Source organism: Oncorhynchus gorbuscha, linkage group LG08 (genome assembly GCF_021184085.1).
Source record: "Oncorhynchus gorbuscha isolate QuinsamMale2020 ecotype Even-year linkage group LG08, OgorEven_v1.0, whole genome shotgun sequence".
NCBI lineage: Eukaryota > Metazoa > Chordata > Actinopteri > Salmoniformes > Salmonidae > Oncorhynchus > Oncorhynchus gorbuscha.
Window position 1 is genome coordinate 16,281,214 of NC_060180.1, and position 19,607 is coordinate 16,300,820.

Genomic DNA, 19,607 nt, shown 5'->3' on the forward strand with positions numbered 1-19,607 from the left:
AAATTGTAGACCTGCACCAGGCAGGGAAGACTGAATCTGCAATAGGTAAGCAGCTTGGTTTGAATAAATCAACTGTGGGAGCAATTATTAGGAAATGGAAGACATACAAGACCACTGATAATCTCCCTCGATCTGGGGCTCCACGCAAGATCTCACCCCGTGGAGTCAAAATGATCACAAGAACGGCGAGCAAAAATCCCAGAACCACACGGGGGGACCTAGTGAATGACCTGCAGAGAGCTGGGACCAAAGTAACAGAGCCTACCATCAGTAACACACTACGCCGCCAGGGACTCAAATCCTGCAGTGCCAGACGTGTCCCCCTGCTTAAGCCAGTACATGTCCAGGCCCATCTGAAGTTTGCTAGAGAGCATTTGGATGATTCAGAAGAAGATTGGGAGAATGTCATATGGTCATATGAAACCAAAATATAACTTTTTGGTTATAACTCAACTCGTCGTGTTTGGAGGACAAAGTATGCTGAGTTGCATCCAAAGAACACCATACCTACTGTGAGGCATGGGGTGGAGACATCATGCTTTGGGGCTGTTTTTCTGCAAAGGGACAAGGACGACTGATCCGTGTAAAGGAAAGAATGAATGGGGCCATGTATCGTGAGATTTTGAGTGAAAACCTCCTTCCATCAGCAAGGGCATTGAAGATGAAACGTGACCGGGTCTTTCATTCAGCACGACAATGATCCCAAACACACCACCCGGGCAATGAAGGGAGTGGCTTCGTAAGAAGCTATTCAAGGTCCTGGAGTGGCCTAGCCAGTCTACAGATCTCAACCCCATAGAACATCTTTGGAGGGAGTTGAAAGTCTGTATTGCCCAGCAACAGACTCAAAACATAACTGCTCTAGAGGAGATATGCATGAAGGAATGGGCCAAAATACCAGCAACAGTGTGTGAAAACCTTGTGAAGACTTACAGAAAACGTTTGACCTCTGTCATTTTCAACAAAGGGTATATAACAAAGTATTGAGATAAACTTTTGTTATTGACCAAATACTTATTTTCCACCATAATTTGCAAATAAATTCATAAAAAATCTTACAATGTGATTTTCTGGATTTTTTTTCTCTCATTTTGTCTGTCATAGTAGAAGTGTACCTATGATGAAAATTACAGGCCTCATCTTTTTAAGTGGGAGAACTTGCACAATTGGTGGCTGACTAAATAATTTTTTGCCCCACTGTACATCAAAACCTCATCCCAACTGTAAAGTATGGTGGAGGGAGCATGATGGTTTTGGGTTGCTTTGCTATCATCGATGGAAAACTTAATTCCCAAGTTTATCAAGATATTTTGCAGGAGAATGTCAGGCTAAGTTGGGTGATGCAGCAGGACAACGACCCAAAACACAGAAGTAAATCAACAACAAAATACGCCTTCTGGGGGGGCCCAGTCAGAATCCTGACCTCAACCAAATTGAGATGCTGTGGCATGACCTCAGGAGAGCAGTGTTTGTCTATTGTTGTGACCTAGATGAAGATCAGATCAAATTTATGATTAGTTTATGCAGAAATCCAGGTATTTCCAAAGGGTTCACATACTTTCTCTTGCCACTGTACATCCAATATAGGCCCCCCTCTCTTCCTTCACATTTCATGATAGCGCAGATACTAACTGTTCTATGATGGACCTCACATCTCCCAGCTCCTGAAGGCTAATTAGGCGTGGGTCTTGCGTGGGTGGGCGTTATCAAAGCCCAGCATCTCCTTGCTTCAGTTCTTTATGGCTGGATATGGCCATCAGTCATATGCTGATTAATGAGCTCCTTTTATTTATTAGAAGAAATACATGTCTGTGATCTCCCCTCTCTGTCAACATAGTCCTTAAGACATGGCGAGAGTGCCAACAGTACGGCCTTTAAAGTGTCAACCCGGTTGGAACTTGTGTGTGTGTGTGTGGATGTGGTGAGGTTTGATGAGCTGTGTAGGCTGCCACAGTCACCATATATATATACACACAGTGGGGGAAAAAAGTATTTAGTCAGCCACCAATTGCGCAAGTTCTCCCACTTAAACAGATGAGAGAGGCCTGTAATTGTCATCATAGGGACACTTCAACTATGACAGACAAAATGAGAAAAAAAATCCAGAAAATCACATTGTAGGATTTTGAATGAATTTACTTGCAAAAAATGGTGGAAAATAAGTATTTGGTCAATAACAAAAGTTTATCTCAATACTTTGTTATATACCCTTTGTTGGCAATGACAGAGGTCAAACGTTTTCTGTAAGTTTTCACAAGGTTTTCACACACTGTTGCTGGTATTTTGGCCCATTCCTCCATGCAGATCTCCTCTAGAGCAGTGATGTTTTGGGGCTGTTGCTGGGCAACACAGACTTTCAACTAACTCCAAAGATTTTCTATGGGGATCTGGAGACTGGCTAGGCCACTCCAGGACCTTGAAATGCTTCTTACGAAGCCACTCCTTCGTTGCCCGGGCTGTGTGTTTGGGATCATTGTCATGCTGAAAGACCCAACCACGTTTCATCTTCAATGCCCTTGCTGATGGAAGGAGGTTTTCACTCAAAATCTCATGATACATGGCCCGATTCATTCTTTCCTTTACACGAATCAGTCGTCCTGGTCCCTTTGCAGAAAAACAGCCCCAAAGCATGATGTTTCCACCCCCATGCTTCACAGTAGGTATGGTGTTCTTTGGATGCAACTCAGCATTTAAAAAAAAATATATATTTCACCTTTATTTAACCAGGTAGGCTAGTTGAGAACAGGTTCTCATTTGCAACTGCGACCTGGCCAAGATAAAGCATAGCAGTGTGAACAAACAACACAGAGTTACACATGGAGTAAACAATGCATTCTTTGTCCTCCAAACACGACGAGTTGAGTTTTTACCAAAAAGTTATATTTTGGTTTCATCTGACCATATCTGACCATATGACATTCTCCTAATCTTCTTATGGATCATCTAAATGCTCTCTAGCAAACTTCAGACAGGCCTGGACATGTACTGGCTTAAGCAGGGGGACACGTCTGGCACTGCAGGATTTGAGTCCCTGGTGGCGTAGTGTGTTACTGATGGTAGGCTTTGATACTTTGGTCCCAGCTTTCTGCAGGTCATTCACTAGGTCCCCCCGTGTGGTTCTGGGATTTTTGCTCACCATTCTTGTGATCATTTTGACTCCACGGGGTGAGATCTTGCGTGGAGCCCCAGATCGAGAGAGATTATCAGTGGTCTTGTATGTCTTCCATTTCCTAATAATTGCTCCCACCGTTGATTTCTTCAAACCAAGCTACTTACATATTGCAGATTCAGTCTTCCCAGCCTGGTGCAGGTCTACAATTTTGTTTCTGGTTCAAATAAGTTCAATCAGGTGCCATTAATACAGGTAACGAGTGGAGGACAGAGGAGCCTCTTAAAGAAGAAGTTACAGGTCTGTAAGAGCCAGAAATCTTGCTTGTTTGTAGGTGGCCAAATACTTATTTTCCACCATAATTTGCAAATAAATTCATTAAAAAATCCTACAATGTGATTTTCTGGATATCTTTTCTCATTTTGTCTGTCGTAGTTGAAGTGTACATATGATGAAAATTACAGGCCTCTCTCATCTTTTTAAGTGGGAGAACTTGAACAATTGGTGGCTCACTAAATACTTTTTTCCCCCACTGTATATATAGCAATATAGGACAAAACGCACATCACGACATGAGAGACACCACAACACTACATAAAGAGAAACCTAAGACAACATCATAGCAAGGCAGCAACACATGACAACACAGCATGGTAGCAACACAACATGACAACAACATAGTAGCAACACAACATGGTAGCAGCACAAAACATGGAAAACATTATTGGGCACAGACAGCAGCACAAAGGGCAAGAAGGTAGAGACAACAATACAAGCCACAACTGCCAGTAACAGTGTCCATGATTGAGTCTTTGAAAGTAGCGATGGAGATAAAACTGTCCAGTTTGAGAGTTTGTTGCAGCTCGTTCCAGTCGCTTGCTGCAGCGAATTGAAAAGACGAGCGACCCAGGGAAGTGTGTGCTTTGGGGACTTTTAACAGAATGTGACTGGCAGAACGGGTGTTGTATGTGGAGGATGAGGGCTGCAGTAGATATCTCAGATAGGGGGAGTGAGGCCTAAAAGGGTTTTAAATAAACATCAACCAGTGGGTCTTGTGGCGGGTTTACAGAGATGACCAGTTTACAGAGGAGCATAGAGTGCAGTGTTGTGGTCGTTCTGTAGCTCAGTTGGTAGAGCATGGCGCTTGTAACGCCAGGGTAGTGGGTTCGATCCCCGGGACCACCCATACGTAGAATGTATGCACACATGACTGTAAGTCGCTTTGGATAAAAGCGTCTGCTAAATGGCATATATTATATTATATTATTATTATTGTGTCCTATAAGGAGCGCTGGTGGCAGCAAATCTGATGGCCGAATGGTAAAGAACATCTAGCCGCTCGAGAGCACTCTTACCTGCCGATCTATAAATTATGTCTCCGTAATCTAGCATTGGTAGGATGGTCATCAGAATCGGGGTTAGTTTGGCAGCTGGGTTGAAAGAGGAAACCAAGTGTAGATATAACTTTAGTCTGCAGCTTTGATATGTGCTGAGAGAAGGACAGTGTACCATCTAGCCATACTCCCAAGTTCTTGTAGGTAGTAATCACACCTGTGGGCATTCTTCTTACCAAACTACATGACCTTTGTTTTGGAGCTGTTCAGAATAAGGTTAAGGGTAGAGAAAGCTTGTTGGACACTAAGAAAGCTTTGTTGTAGAGCGTTTAACACAAAATCAGCTGAGTATAAGACTGTATCATCTGCATATAAATGGATAAGAGAGCGTCCTACTGCCTGAGCTAGGTTGTTGATGTAAATTGAGAAAAGCGTGGGGCCTAGGATCGAGCCTTGGGGTACACCCTTGGTGGCTAAGACAGCAGATGTTCTGACTTTATACACTGCACTCTGAGAGAGGTAGTTAGCAAACCAGGCCAAAGACCCCTCAGAGACACCAATACTCCTTAGCCAGCCAACACAAATGGAATGGTCTACCGTATCAAAAGCCTTGGCCAAGTCAATAAAAATATCAGCACAACATTGCTGAGAATCAAGGGCAATCGTGACATAATTGAAGACCTTTAAGGTTGTAGTGACACGTTCATAATCTGAGGGGAAACCAGATTGCATACCAGAGAGAATACTATAAACCTCAAGAAAGCCAGTCAGTTGATTATTGACAAGTTTTTCCAACACTTTTGATAAACAGGGCACAATAGTATAGGCCTATAAGTAGGGTTGCAAAGGGTTGGAAACTTTCTGGTAAATTTCCAGAATTTTTATGGAATTTTTCTATGGGAAATTAATCCCTGGAATTTGGGGAATTTTGCTTAAATTCATAAAAAAAGTTAGCTTATAACACTGAACCTTTTTTGTGGGATACACATACTGTAAGGCAATTATAGGTCTTGTGGCATATTTTGGTTGAACTATCCCCAATTCAATGGAATTGCAACCCTCTGTATGCACAGTGCATTCTTCCATCACATGTACAGTGCACCCTTCCATCACATGTACAGCTGATTCTCAAGATCTTGAGATGCTTTTGAGCCCACACTACTACACTGTCTGAGCCAAGATCTACATGCTTTCTGGTTAGTTTTGATTACAATACTGGGTGGGATGAATATATTTTATACGACATAAATGATTCTTTATTAACTAGTAAATAGTAGCCTACAGCAAAGTGTGTTTAAATAATTTCTAACTTGTTAACAATTCCTACTAGTTAGTTGTTGCTACCATGTGAGTTTTAACTTGCTTAAGCCTGCTGAGTGTTAATTCACGTGTTTCCATACATGTTTCATTTTAAAACATTTATCTTACAAAGGAGTTTAATATAACTGCTTAACTATTTATCTGTACATGGAATTGTATTAGTTTTTTTCCCACCAATCTTTACAGGAAATGGCACGGGCACTATCTGATGTGTGGAGACATTTCACTGCAGCTAATGTAGAAGGAAAAGCTGTGTACATTTGCAAATACTGTGCTAAATCATATGTGAAGAATGCAACAAAGATGCAGAATCATCTGGTTAAGTGCATAAAGTTCCCTCAGTGCTCACAACAAGCAACCTCTGACAAAAGTTCCTCTACTTCTATTTGAGGTGAAAGTTATGAATCAGACACCTTATCGATAGCAACAGCTCATATTCCTCCTGGAATCAGACGTTTTTATGACTCAATGGAGGAACGTAGTCAGAGAAATGTTGATGAATGACTTGCTCGAGCTGTGTATGCAACTGGTTCACCTCTGATGCTCACAGGCAATGTGTATTGGAAGAGATTTCTGAATGTTCTTCGCCCAGCATACACCCCTCCAACCAGACATGCTTTATCAACAAATTTGCTGGATGCAGAGTTCAAGTGAAGGTCAAGCAAATCATAGAGAAATCAGACTGTATTGCAATCACCTCTGATCACCTCTGTCGAATGTTCGTGGGAAAGGAATAATTAACATCATTAGCATCATCTCCACCCCTCAACCAGTATTCATCTCCACCCCGTCATCTCCATCCCTCAACCAGTATTCTACAAGAGCACAGACACAAGGGACAACAGACACACCGGTCTCTACGTTGCAGATGAGCTGAAGGCAGTCATCAACGACCCTGGACCACACAAGGTATTTGCACTGGTGACAGACAATGCTGCAAACATGAAGGCTGCTTGGTTTAAAGTGGAGGAGTCCTACTATCACATCACACCCATTGGCTGTGCTGCTCATGCATTGAATCTGCGCCTCAAGGACATCATGGCACTGAAAACAATGGATACAGTCTACAAGAGAGCCAAGGAAATGGTTAGGTATGTGAAGGTTCATCAAGTTATAGCAGCAATCTACCTCACCAAGCAAAGTGAGAAGAATAAGGGCACCACATTGAAGCTACACAGCAACACCCGTTGGGGTGGTGTTGTCATCATGTCTGACAGTCTTCTGGAGGGGAAAGAGTCTCTCTAAGAAATGGCCATATCACAGTCTGCCGATATGGATAACCCCATCAAGAGGATCCTCCTGGATGATGTATTTTGGGAGAGAGTGGTAAGCAGCCTGAAACTCCTGAAACCTATAGCAGTAACCATTGCATGGATTGAGGGAGACAATGCCATCCTGTCTGATGTTCAGACTCTGCTTGCAGATGTCAGAGAATCTGTACTGCCCTGCCCATTTCACTGTTGCTACAAGCAGAGGAATCTGCAGTTCAGAAATACATGAAGACTTCTGCCTGAATCCCATACATGCCGCAGCGTACACATTGGACCCCAAGTATGCTGGCAAGAGCATCCTATCTGGTGCAGAGATCAACAAGGCCTATGGTATCATCACTACCGTGTCTTGCCATCTTGGGCTGGATGAGGGCAAGGTTCTTGGCAGTCTGGCCAAGGACACTTCCAAGCAAAGGCTTTGGGATGGAGATGTAATATGGCAGTCTTGACAACATACCTCATCAGCCACCTGGTGGAAGGGACTTTGTGGATATGAGGCTCTTTACCCTGTTGCCTCCATCATCCTCCAAATCTCACCAACATCAGCCACCTCAGAGCGCAACTGGTACTTGTTTGGGAACACACACACCAAAGCACGCAACAGGCTGACCTATACAAGGGTTGAAAGATTTGTGGCCATCTTGGCAAATTTGAGGCTTTTTGTGCCTGACAGCGAGCCATCCTCAACAAGGTTGGGAAGTGACAGTGAAGATGAGGCCTCAGAGTCTGATGTTCAAGAGAGGGACATTGAAAAGGTCCAGGAAGAAGACAAGGAAGTCTGAGAGGAAGACAACCAAAGCTTTAGTTTCTAGACTATAATTTTACAGATGTATGTTGAAAACCTTTTTGGGAGATGCGATGGATCATTGGGGATCATTCAATATTCCCTTTCTTTTGTTTTATTAATTTGCATATATTTCTGTTAATTCCCATAAATTCCTGTTTAATTCCCATATATTCCCACGGAAAATTTCCACCTTTGAATATTCCCAAAAATGTGCAACCCTGCCTATAACAGTTCGGATCAGCTTGATCTCCCCCTTTAAATAAAGGACGAACCGTGGCTCAAAATGCCTTCCAAGCAATGGAAACCTCCCCAGTAAGGAGAGACAGGTTAAAACGGTTCGAGATAGGCTTCGCGATGATAGGGGCAGCAACCTTAAAGAAGAAAGGGTCTAAACCATCAGACTCAGATGTGTTTTGGGGGTCAATTTCAGGAGCTCCTTTAGTACCTCGGACTCAGTGACTGCCTGCAGGGAGAAACTTTGAAGTGGAGCAGGGAAAAAAGAGGGAGAAGCGTCAGGGCTAGTTGCATTAGAAAGGGTGGGTGATGAGGAAATGTTGGACAGGGAAGGAGTTATGGCTGAGTCAATTAGGAATCCTGACTTAATGAAGTGGTGATTATAGAGCTCAGTCATGTGCTCCTTGTCAGTAACAACCACATCATCAACATTAAGGGGCATGGGCAGCTGTGAGGAGGAGGGCTTATTCTCCAGGTCTTTAACCGTTTTCCAGAATGTCTTGGAGTTAGACCCACAAAGACAGAACTGCTCCTTAAAGTCACTAACTTTGGCCTTCTGGGTAGCCTGAGTGCACTTATTTCTCATTTGCCTGAACGAGAGCCAGTCAGCCTGAGTATGTGTGTGCCGAGCCTTTCGCAAAATGCAATTCTTGATGTGGAGCAACTCTGCAAGATCACAGTCGAACCAGGGGCTGAACCTGACTTTCATTCTAATTTTCTTTATGGGGGCGTGTTCATTAATATGACAAATCAGGACATGTCGTTTCACTGAGCAGCCATTACGAACACGATCACTCAGGGCATTACAGAAAACACCAGACTGATACCTATCAGGATTATTTGTGAGGATAATATAGAGGAGAGTAGCCTTTTGAGGGTTAAGTACAGTGGATTATCTACCAACAGTACTTAGTCTCTATGGATGATGGGTTAGTTCTTTAGTCAACTTGGCAACATAATATTATACTAGCCTGCAGGCTATTAATTTGGGGTTATTTGATTTCTGAAAATGAATGAAAAGCTGATCATTAATTGTATACTGAACATTATATTCACACGGGGATCATTTCAATTTATGAATTCAATTTCCATTAATTTCCTGCATTGATGGAGTCTAATGCAGGATACAGCAGAGGGAACACCCCCTATCCACATTGAATGGACAGCAGTGGAGAAGGTGGAACGTTTTTTAAGTTCCTCGGCGTACACATCACAGACAAACTGAAATGGTCCACTCACACAGACAGTGTGGTGAAGAAGGTGCAATAGCAACAGCGCCTCTTCAACCTCAGGAGGGTGAAGAAATTTGGCTTATCACCCAAAACCCTGACAAACTTTTACAGATGCACAATCGAGAGCATCACAGCATAGTACGGCAACTGCACCACACTCAACCGCAAGGTTCTCCAGTGGGTGGTGCAGTCTGCACAACGCAGCACCGGGGGCAAACTACCTGCCCTCCATGACACCTACAGCACCCAATGTCACAGGAATTCCAAAAAGATCATCAAGGACATCAACCACCCGAACCACTGCCTGTTCACACCGCTACCATCCAGAAGGCGAGGTCAGTACAGGTTCATCAAAGCAGGGACCGAGAGACTGAAAAACAGCTTCTATCTCAAGGCCATCATACTGCTAAACAGCCATCACTAACTCAGAGTCTGCTGCCTACATTGAGACCCAATCACTGGCCACTTTAATAAATGGATCACTAGTCACTTTATACAATGCACTCTAAATAATATCACTTTAATAATGTTTACATATCTTATATTATTCATATCATATGTATATACTGTATTTTATACCATCTATTACACCTGGCCTATGCCGCTCGGCCATCGCTCATCCATATACTTACATGTACATATTCTCATTCAACCTTTTAGATTTGTGTGTATTTAGTAGATGTTGGGGAATTATTAGGATACTTGTTAGATATTACTTTACTGTCGGAACTGGAAGCACAAGCATTTCGCTACACTCACATTAATATCTGCTAACCATGTGTATTTGACAAATAACATTTGATTTGGATAACTGACGTCAATAGTCTGTGATCTGACATCAATAGTCAGTGTCTGCTAGCAACACTTGAGTTGGATATGTAGCTACACGATTGCATCTGCTTGATATTTATCAGTGTAATGTACTGTTGGGGCACATTGACAGAAGTGTGGTGCTGTGTGTGTAATGGTGTGTCCTTGCCTGAAGATGAGGTTGGAGATTTGACTGTTTGATTGGAGGGGAATCGGGAGGGGGGGCCCTCCATACATGCGGTAAGGAGATCAATGGAACGCAGACCGTGGGGGATAGAAAAAGGCGCCGGATTGGCACGCATTCAACAAGTCTGATCAAGCAATGTGGATATTCATCAAATCTGTCATGATTTTTGATTTATGTATTGTAACAAGTCCAATTTGGATATATGTTTTCACTGCATAACATGTAGAAGTTGTCCCATTTCAGGTTTAGAACAAGTGGCTGCTAAATGCTAAACTCCTGTTCAAATAAGCTGGTTGAATAGAATGATTCCACTCGTTCGCAAAGAGGCAGGCGCGATAATAACTCCATAATAAAGAATATAAGCGTTCTGAGCTCTGATCAACACTGGGAACGCAATAATAAGTGGGTAAAGGCTAATTAACAAAATAAAAAGGTGAGGAAATGCTATATCACAAATAAAAAGCAGTGTAAATGACATATGCACTCCTCTACATCCCTGATTATATTAATGTGGTTGGTCAACCAAGGTTTGCCAGTGCTGTGATAGTGTAAAATAATGAATTTGAAGAATTGATCTGCACTGTATGTTTGTTACCTAGCCAACCAGATAGTTTTAAAGGAATGATTCCATACATTGTTTCAAATTAACTGCAAATATGCCAACATTCCATTCAAACAATACAGTCAATTGACATCCATACACTGGCTGAAATCAGTTGATGATAGACAAGTAAATGTAAATGCAACAAGTACAGCTTCATATATTTTAGAGGCTATTTATACAGAACATGTGTATAAAACCTGTATAAATTGTATTTATAATTGTAATACAATATTTCAGGTTGACATTAATTATATTGCACAATTTCTGATGTATCACATGCCTTGTGTTTATTTTCCTGCATATGTAAAATTAGGATTATGGCTCTATTGCCATTAATTCCTATTAGAATGGTTTGGATTTCTCCCTGACCAATATGCATACACAGGCTGCAAGTATGGAACGCCATTTGGGTCTTTGCGTGTCAAAAAATATACACAGCAAATAATTTGTTTGCGCAAGCCAAGCGCCACCACTCGGGTCAGTAGCACTGTCAAAGCTGTATATACATACATACATGCAGCCAGGATGTGTATACAATACCACATTGGTAATAAGCTATTATTTATTAGACCGAATGGAAAATAATTTGAATTAAGATCAGGATCAAACAAGCAGGATAAAAACTGTTAGCTAGATAGTCCAACATCCCCCTGGACATACAACCATCCCAGAGACAGGGAGAAAGGATGGTATTCCTGGACATACAACCATCCCAGAGGCAGGGAGAAAGGATGGTATTCCTGGACATACAACCATCCCAGAGACAGGGAGAAAGGATGGTATTCCTGGACATACAACCATCCCAGAGGCAGGGAGAAAGGATGGTATTCCTGGACATACAACCATCCCAGAGACAGGGAGAAAGGATGGTATTCCTGGACATACAACCATCCCAGAGACAGGGAGAAAGGATGGTATTCCTGGACATACAACCATCCCAGAGGCAGGGAGAAAGGATGGTATTCCTGGACATACAACCATCCCAGAGACAGGGAGAAAGGATGGTATTCCTGCACATACAACCATCCCAGAGGCAGGGAGAAAGGATGGTATTCCTGGACATACAACCATCCCAGAGACAGGGAGAAAGGATGGTATTCCTGGACATACAACCATCCCAGAGGCAGGGAGAAAGGATGGTATTCCTGGACATACAACCATCCCAGAGACAGGGAGAAAGGATGGTATTCCTGGACATACAACCATCCCAGAGGCAGGGAGAAAGGATGGTATTCCTGGACATACAACCATCCCAGAGGCAGGGAGAAAGGATGGTATTCCTGGACATACAACCATCCCAGAGGCAGGGAGAAAGGATGGTATTCCTGGACATACAACCATCCCAGAGACAGGGAGAAAGGATGGTATTTCTGGACATACAACCATCACAGAGACAGGGAGAAAGGATGGTATTCCTGGACATACAACCATCCCAGAGGCAGGGAGAAAGGATGGTATTCCTGGACATACAACCATCCCAGAGACAGGGAGAAAGGATGGTATTCCTGGACATACAACCATCCCAGAGGCAGGGAGAAAGGATGGTATTCCTGGACATACAACCATCCCAGAGGCAGGGAGAAAGGATGGTATTCCTGCAGCTGCTGCCTGCCAGCTAACCACATCCCAACTTCCCAAGCAGTTGCACCTGATTCATCCTAGCTTGTCAAAATACAGAAGTATAATCAAGCATTTTTCAACATTGATGATAGTTTGGAAACTGGAGGTAGGCCTCCATACTACTTTGACTTCGGTTTGGAGTATGACAAAGTCAATCACAAATGTTTTTACCCACTTCTGGGGTAGCTATCTACCTAGCTAGCACCAATGCAACCAGCCTGAAAACAATGACCGGAAACTGCAATAATTTGTTATATTTTTTTCAAGGATTTAGTAATCCATATCATTAACAATAAGCTAGGCAACCACTTGTTGTTCTACTATTGAAATCTAACTTCAGTTCATGAAAATAACTAGCTAGCTAAATAAAGAACTTAAGAAGCTAACCAGCTACCTAGCTCTGTTGCTTGGTATGGTTAGTGTGACTTGGCCAGACCAGGTCCGACCATCATCAACCAAATCTGAAAATTGTCTTATTTTTTAACTAGGGATATTTAAGATGATGACACCTAGCTAGATAGTTAACTAGCTATAGCTACTGAAACAGATGATGTAATTTTGCTATGTTTTTGGAGAAGGGGATAACTGCATCCCAGAATGGCAACCGTAGTGTATATACAGTATCTCTCTCTCATCAATTGCACACAATCTCTCCCACTCTATAAATCTAACACCATAATCTCCTATTCTACTGTTTCTCAGTCTATTAGACATATTTTTGTATTTCTCTCAGCCTGTCCACCCCTCTCTTCCCTTTGTGACTGCACCTCCTGATGGGCTGCAGGGTCAGACAGTAATTTTCCTGTTCCCATGGGGACTCCATCGTAACAGACACATGCAAGAACAAACACACACACACACGCATGCACGCACGCACGCACGCACGCACGCACGCACGCACGCACACACACACACACACACACACACACACACACACACACACGTTTGCAACTGATTTTTAGATCAGTAGCACGCACGCACGCACACACACACACACACACACACACACACACACACACACACACACACACACACACACACACACACACACACACACACACACACACACACACACACACACACACACACACACACACACACACACACACACACACACACACACACACACACACACACACACACACACACGTTTGCAACTGATTTTTAGATCAGGGTCTACTGCAGTGCATTTCCTCCTCATGGACTGCACCAGATTTCCCAGTTCTTGCTGTGAGATGTTACCCGACTCTTCCACCAAGGCACCTGCAAGTTCCCAGACATTTCTGGGGGGGATGGCCCTAGCTCTCACCCTCTGATCCAACAGGTCCCAGACGTGCTCAATGGGATTTAGATCCGGGCTCTTCGCTGGCCATGGCAGAACACTGACATTCCTGTCTTGCAGGAAATCATGCACAGAACGAGCAGTATGGCTGGTGGAATTGTCATGCTGGAGGGTCATGAGCCTGCAGGAAGGGTACCACATGAGGGAGGAGGATGTCTTCCATGTAACGCACAGCGTTGAGATTGCCTGCATTGACAACAGGCGAAGTCCAATGATTCTGTGACACACCGCCCCAGACCATGACGGACCCTCCACCTCCAAATCGAGTACAGGCCTCGGTGTAACGCTCATTCCTTCGACAAAAAACATGAATCCGACCGTCACCCCTGGTGAGACAAAACCGCAACTCGTCAATGAAGACCACTTTTTGCCAGTTCTGTCTGGTCCAGCGATGTGGGTTTGTGCCCATAGGCAACGTTGTTGCCTGTGCTTTCTGGTGAGGACCTGCCTTACAACGGGTCTACAAGCCCTCAGTCCAGCCTCTCTCAGCTTATTGCGGACAGTCTGAGCACTGATGGAGGGATTGTGCGTTCCTGGTGTAACTCGGGCAGTTGTTGTTGCCATCCTGTAACTGTCCTGCAGGTGTGATGTTCGGATGTACCGATCCTGTGCAGGTGTTACATGTGGTCTGCAACAGCGAGGACAATCAGCTGTCCGTCCTGTCTCCCTGTAGGCATCTCACAGTCATAACTGTGACCTTAATTTCCTATCGTCTGTAAGCTGTTAGTGTCTTAACGACTGTTCCACAGGTGCATGTTCATTAATTGTTTATGGTTCATTGAACAAGCATGGGAAACACTGTTTAAACCCTTTAAAATGAAGATCTGTGAAGTTATTTAGATTTTTACGAATTATCTTTGAAAGACAGGGTCCTGAAAAAGGGACGTTTCTTTTTTTTCTGAGAATAGGTTTACTGCAGCTCTAATTGGTTATACCACACTGGTCTGTGTAGAGTATGGGCTGAGTCGTGCATGCCAGTGCATAAAAATCCTACTACTATGCGTTTTGCCTACATCAACATTTCTTACATAGTTAGTTTTGTTTTGGTATGTTGCATTGAAAGTAGCTAATATTGCATTGATTAGTTCACAATTGCCACAGTAAAGGGAAACGTGATAGTGTTAACAGGGAAAACTGTGGTCACCAACCTTATGAGTCAAGATCACTGAGTGAAAATGCGAGCCGAGATCTACCTCAGATTTTTTTTTACATTACTTAAAAAAATGTAATAATGTGCAACATTAACCAATTAAAAACAGTACTATAGCAATGATGTTTGTGCAGTAAGCTATAGGTCCAATACATTATCACCTCATATTGGCTTTGCTTGAATTTCCCTGCCAATGCATTGTTGTTTGGGCCATTTTTCTATTTTATTGACCAAAATTTAAACACAACATGTAAAGTGTTGGTCCGATGTTTTATGAACTGAAATAAAGTATGCCAGAAATGTTCCATATGCACAAAAAGCTTATTTCTCTCAAATGTTGTGCACAAATTAGTTTACATCCCTGTTATTGCACATTTATCCTTTGACAAGATAATCCATCCACCTGACAGGTGTGGCATATCAAAAAGCTGATTAAATAGCATGATCATTACACAGGTGCAACTTGTGCTGGGGACAATAAAAGGCCAATAAAATATGTCGTTTTCTCACACAACAGAATGCCACAGATGTCTCAGGTTTAAAGGGAGCGTGCAATTGGCAATGCTGTCTGTAGTAATGTCCACCAGAGCTGTTGCCAGATAATTTTATGTCAATTTCTTTACCATAAGCCACCTCAAACAACTTTTTTGCGAATTTGGCAGTACATTGTCGTGGAAGATTCAGAATTTGTTGGTAACATATGTAAGATGTTTTATATTCATCAAATGTGTGTAAGTTACTTCTCATCAGAATGGTATTTTTGTATAATACTGTGGCGAGGTTGCAGTTATCTGTTCTATGTCAAGACTAAGTTGCATGGGCCGCTGAGAGGGGAGAGGTCAAAGTGTCATCATGGGTAAACATATATTTTACTCCCTACCTTTCCCAGTGGGGAAAGGAGGGTGGCAGTGTCTGGAATCATTCTATGCTCCCTCTAATGTTGTTTCTATCTTAACCTATAGCCTCATTCTCCTCTCCGTGAGCTTGTCCAGGATTGGTTGTATTTAGAGTTGGTTGTATCTAAATGACAATTTGATATATGCCTGTCGATATGGAGGATTGGTTTATGGTTCTGGGGTTTGAGTAAGGAGACAAAGCTGAACGATTTATTATGTCTATGCTGTCTGACTATGTGTGTTCTTTGCTATTAAAGGATCTCAGTTGCATTGTAATGGGGCTCTCAGAGAATTGATTGAGAGACACTGAATTTATCTGAGAGTCACAGGATTGTGATAGAGCTCATATAATTAAAGATTGACTTTTATAACTAACTCTGACTTGTGTGTGTGGTTTGCTCCCATGATTTGGTAAATAGAGGAAATTTCCACGACAACATACAACCGGCCTCACAACCGCAGACCACGTGTAACCATGCCAGCCAAGGACCACCACATCAGGCTTCTTCACCTGCAGGATTGTCTGAGACCAGCCACCCAGGCAGCTGATGAAACTCAGGTGTATTTCTGTCTGTAATGAACTCATTCTGATTGGCTGGGCCTGGCTCCCCAGTGGGCATGCCTGGCTCCCAAATGGGTTGGCCTATGCCCTCCTAGGCCCACCCATGGATGTGCCCATGCGCAGTCATGTGGAATCCATAGATTAAGGCCCAATTAATTTATTTCAATTGACTGATTTCCTTACATGAACTATAACTCAGTAAAATTGTTGAAATTGTTACATGTTGTGTTTATATTTTTGCTCAGTATATATTTCAACATTTTAGATAGGCTATATGATCACAAAGGTAATAGATCCATTTCTGTATTACTTGTCAGGCACAGCTGAGTTTAGCTAGCATTTAAATCATTTGCTTGTTATTTTTATTTTACTGGGTTGATGGTGCCTGCATCTGATGGTCAGTCACAGCAGATATTCCGAGATATTAAAAAAGACCCAAGCTGCAGAGTAGCCTAGTGGTTAGAGCGTTGGACTAGTAACCAGAAGATCAAAAGTTCAAATCCCTGAGCTGACAAGGTACAAATATGTTGTTCTGCACCTGAACAGGCAGTTAACCCACTGTTCCTAGGCTGTCATTGAAAATAATAATTTGTTTTTAACTGACTTGCCTAGTCAAATAAAGGTAAAATAATAATAACAACAATGCAAGCCTTTTTATAAATTGCAAAGTTGGTTAGAGCCTGTAAGTAAGCATTTCACTGTAAGGTTGTATTCGGTGCACGTGACAAATACACTGATTTGATTTGAGTACACTTTCCTACTCATTCATTACTGCTGCAGTGCTGAATGGAAATAGGAAGAACGCGCATTTTATGACTTATAAAAGTGTTGAATACAAAGTGTTGACAGTGCTGGGTAAGGACAAACATGATCTCAGTCATAAAAACAGCAGCTCTTTGGTGTATTCGCTGACAGTCTCTCTCTAGTCATGGTTTTAAACGTTTTTAAGTCTTCCAGTATCAACTTTGTTGTAGCTTTCTTTTATACCTGCTAGTTCCTGCATAAATGGTAATCTGAGCCATCTGATTCGCCAGCGGTAGGCCTATAGTGCACTTGATTTGCTCTCCGGGCCCGCCGGGAAGGCAGAGTTTGTACTTTCAGACACATGGTTAAAAATGTCAACAGTTGCCTACCCGGCACGCAGGGAAGCTGAATCGGGTGAACCTACCGCCAACAGCCCGAGACTGATAAAAAAATAGGAACACATGGCTTTATAGTTGGGTTTTTTACAGAAATGTTTGGCGATCGACTAGAAATGCCTTGGAGATCGACCAGTACATTGCGATCGTCCGGTTGGTGACCACTGCTCTAGAAAGTTGAGTGAAGTTCAATAATATTTAGTCTGCGTGGCAGTCCCAGGGGAGCTGCGCCCACACACACACACAGCTTAGAGGGAACATTGCTTACAATCCTTTAATAAACATTAGTACACAGGGCCAGAGCTGGTCACCTTATTCTGAGGTCAGGGCACCACTCTCTCTCTGCCTCTTTATTGGTCTGTCACTCCCACTCTGATTTTCTCTCTGTCCATTGTGTAGCCTCATTTTCTCCCTCTGTCCTCCTCTACCATCATATTGTCTTTTTAGAAAATGCTGTCTTTCACGCTAGTTAGCATTGGCTCGCGAAACTACATCTAACGTCCTCCATACTGGACACAGAGACATAAAAATGGTATCAATTAGTTAATCGGACTCTGGGGAAGTAGATAAAGGGCCTCATTGCCAAAATCCTGAAGTATCCCTTTAACACTGTATAGGATTGTCTTCTCACAGTAAAGTGCATGTCTATCTATCTCTGAAAACCTAGCATGAGTTTCAAGGAAATAACTATAAAGGCATGTATCCTAGCTGTGATCTTAGTATAAATCATCGGAAGTCAGACCTTCCAAGAAATTGTGTCAATCAATCAACCAATCAATCAATCCATCCATCCATCCTTCCAATTCCCTAAATGACATGGGTGTAATGGTTCACCAAACCCATAGTTCAGTACATATTGTGGTTTTGAGATCACGTTTCGGTACGGTTTCGGTACATCAGGAAAATGAAATGCCATTCACAATGTTCAGCATTCACAATGTTCCTTGCATTGTCTGTTGTGACAGGATTGTTATGTTTGGCATCTCAAGTTTCCACTCAGATGTTGCGTTTGTAACCATGTGGGAGGTGGGAATTTACCAGTTGTGAAGTCATAAATACCAATTGGATGGATTCATGTGATTTGAACTTGTTGAGAAATGCCGATTGGCTGATGGCCAACAAACTGTGCCAATCATAAACTAAAAGTACAGCTGTCATGCTTGTAATTTATAGAGTTCAAAAACCACATTTAAAGATTGCTTTTTGTAAATAATGTTTGTTGTTGCACTTAACTGCCGAAAATGCTTTTATATAGGCCATTTCCTTAGTAGGTGACGGGAGAAGTGGGTGGTTAGGATGATAGACAAGTTTCCCACTAGTAATTACCAGTTGGAGGCCATTGAAGTGGCTTTTCTCAGTCGTATGTGGTAAATTCCCACTTGGTTAGAACGCACCATGACACTGCTTCCTTCAGTGCCAGATGCGTGTCTGTAGCACGGTCCATCTCCCACTCCGGGGTAACGTGATGGGCTGCTGCTGTTAATTAAGCGCAAACAGTTTGGCTATGGTTTACTTATATAGAGTGTGTACTACATGTTTCCTGATATGGGTGCAAGAGGGAAGTTCGTAAAGTGTCTTGAGTACTTTCATGAGGTGCTGAAAACCCCTATTCTCAACCACAGAGACTGGGCGCATATCCGCTGCTATAAACCATAGACTGTAAAACATATAAACATAACCTAGCTATCGCTCTTGTAATTTCTTTGGCCCGGTCAGAATCAGCTGCCAAGGGCTGTTTGAATGCAGAGGGGAGACGGTGTTGTGTTGTCGTTTATTTGCATTTCCGTCTTGTTCCGGTATACTGGGGTGATTTCGGCATTCAAGTTTGCGCTCAATCTTGAGGTGCTGGCAGCTGCATAGGGTATTCATGTTGAACGTGGCAACATACTGTTAACGTTTTATCCACAACTCTCTGTCCATTCCCATTGTAATCTAATGGGAAGCCCAAAATCTTCCCAATACTGGACACTTAAACGATGATGTAAGATCCAGTAGTCTACTTGTGACTGT

The 19,607-nt window shown here is 42.7% G+C and overlaps 1 pseudogene; it reads right to left on the reverse strand.

Moving 5' to 3' along the window:
- LOC124041257 overlaps window positions 1-19,607 on the reverse strand; it is a 279,206-nt pseudogene that overhangs the window by 105,440 nt on the left and 154,159 nt on the right.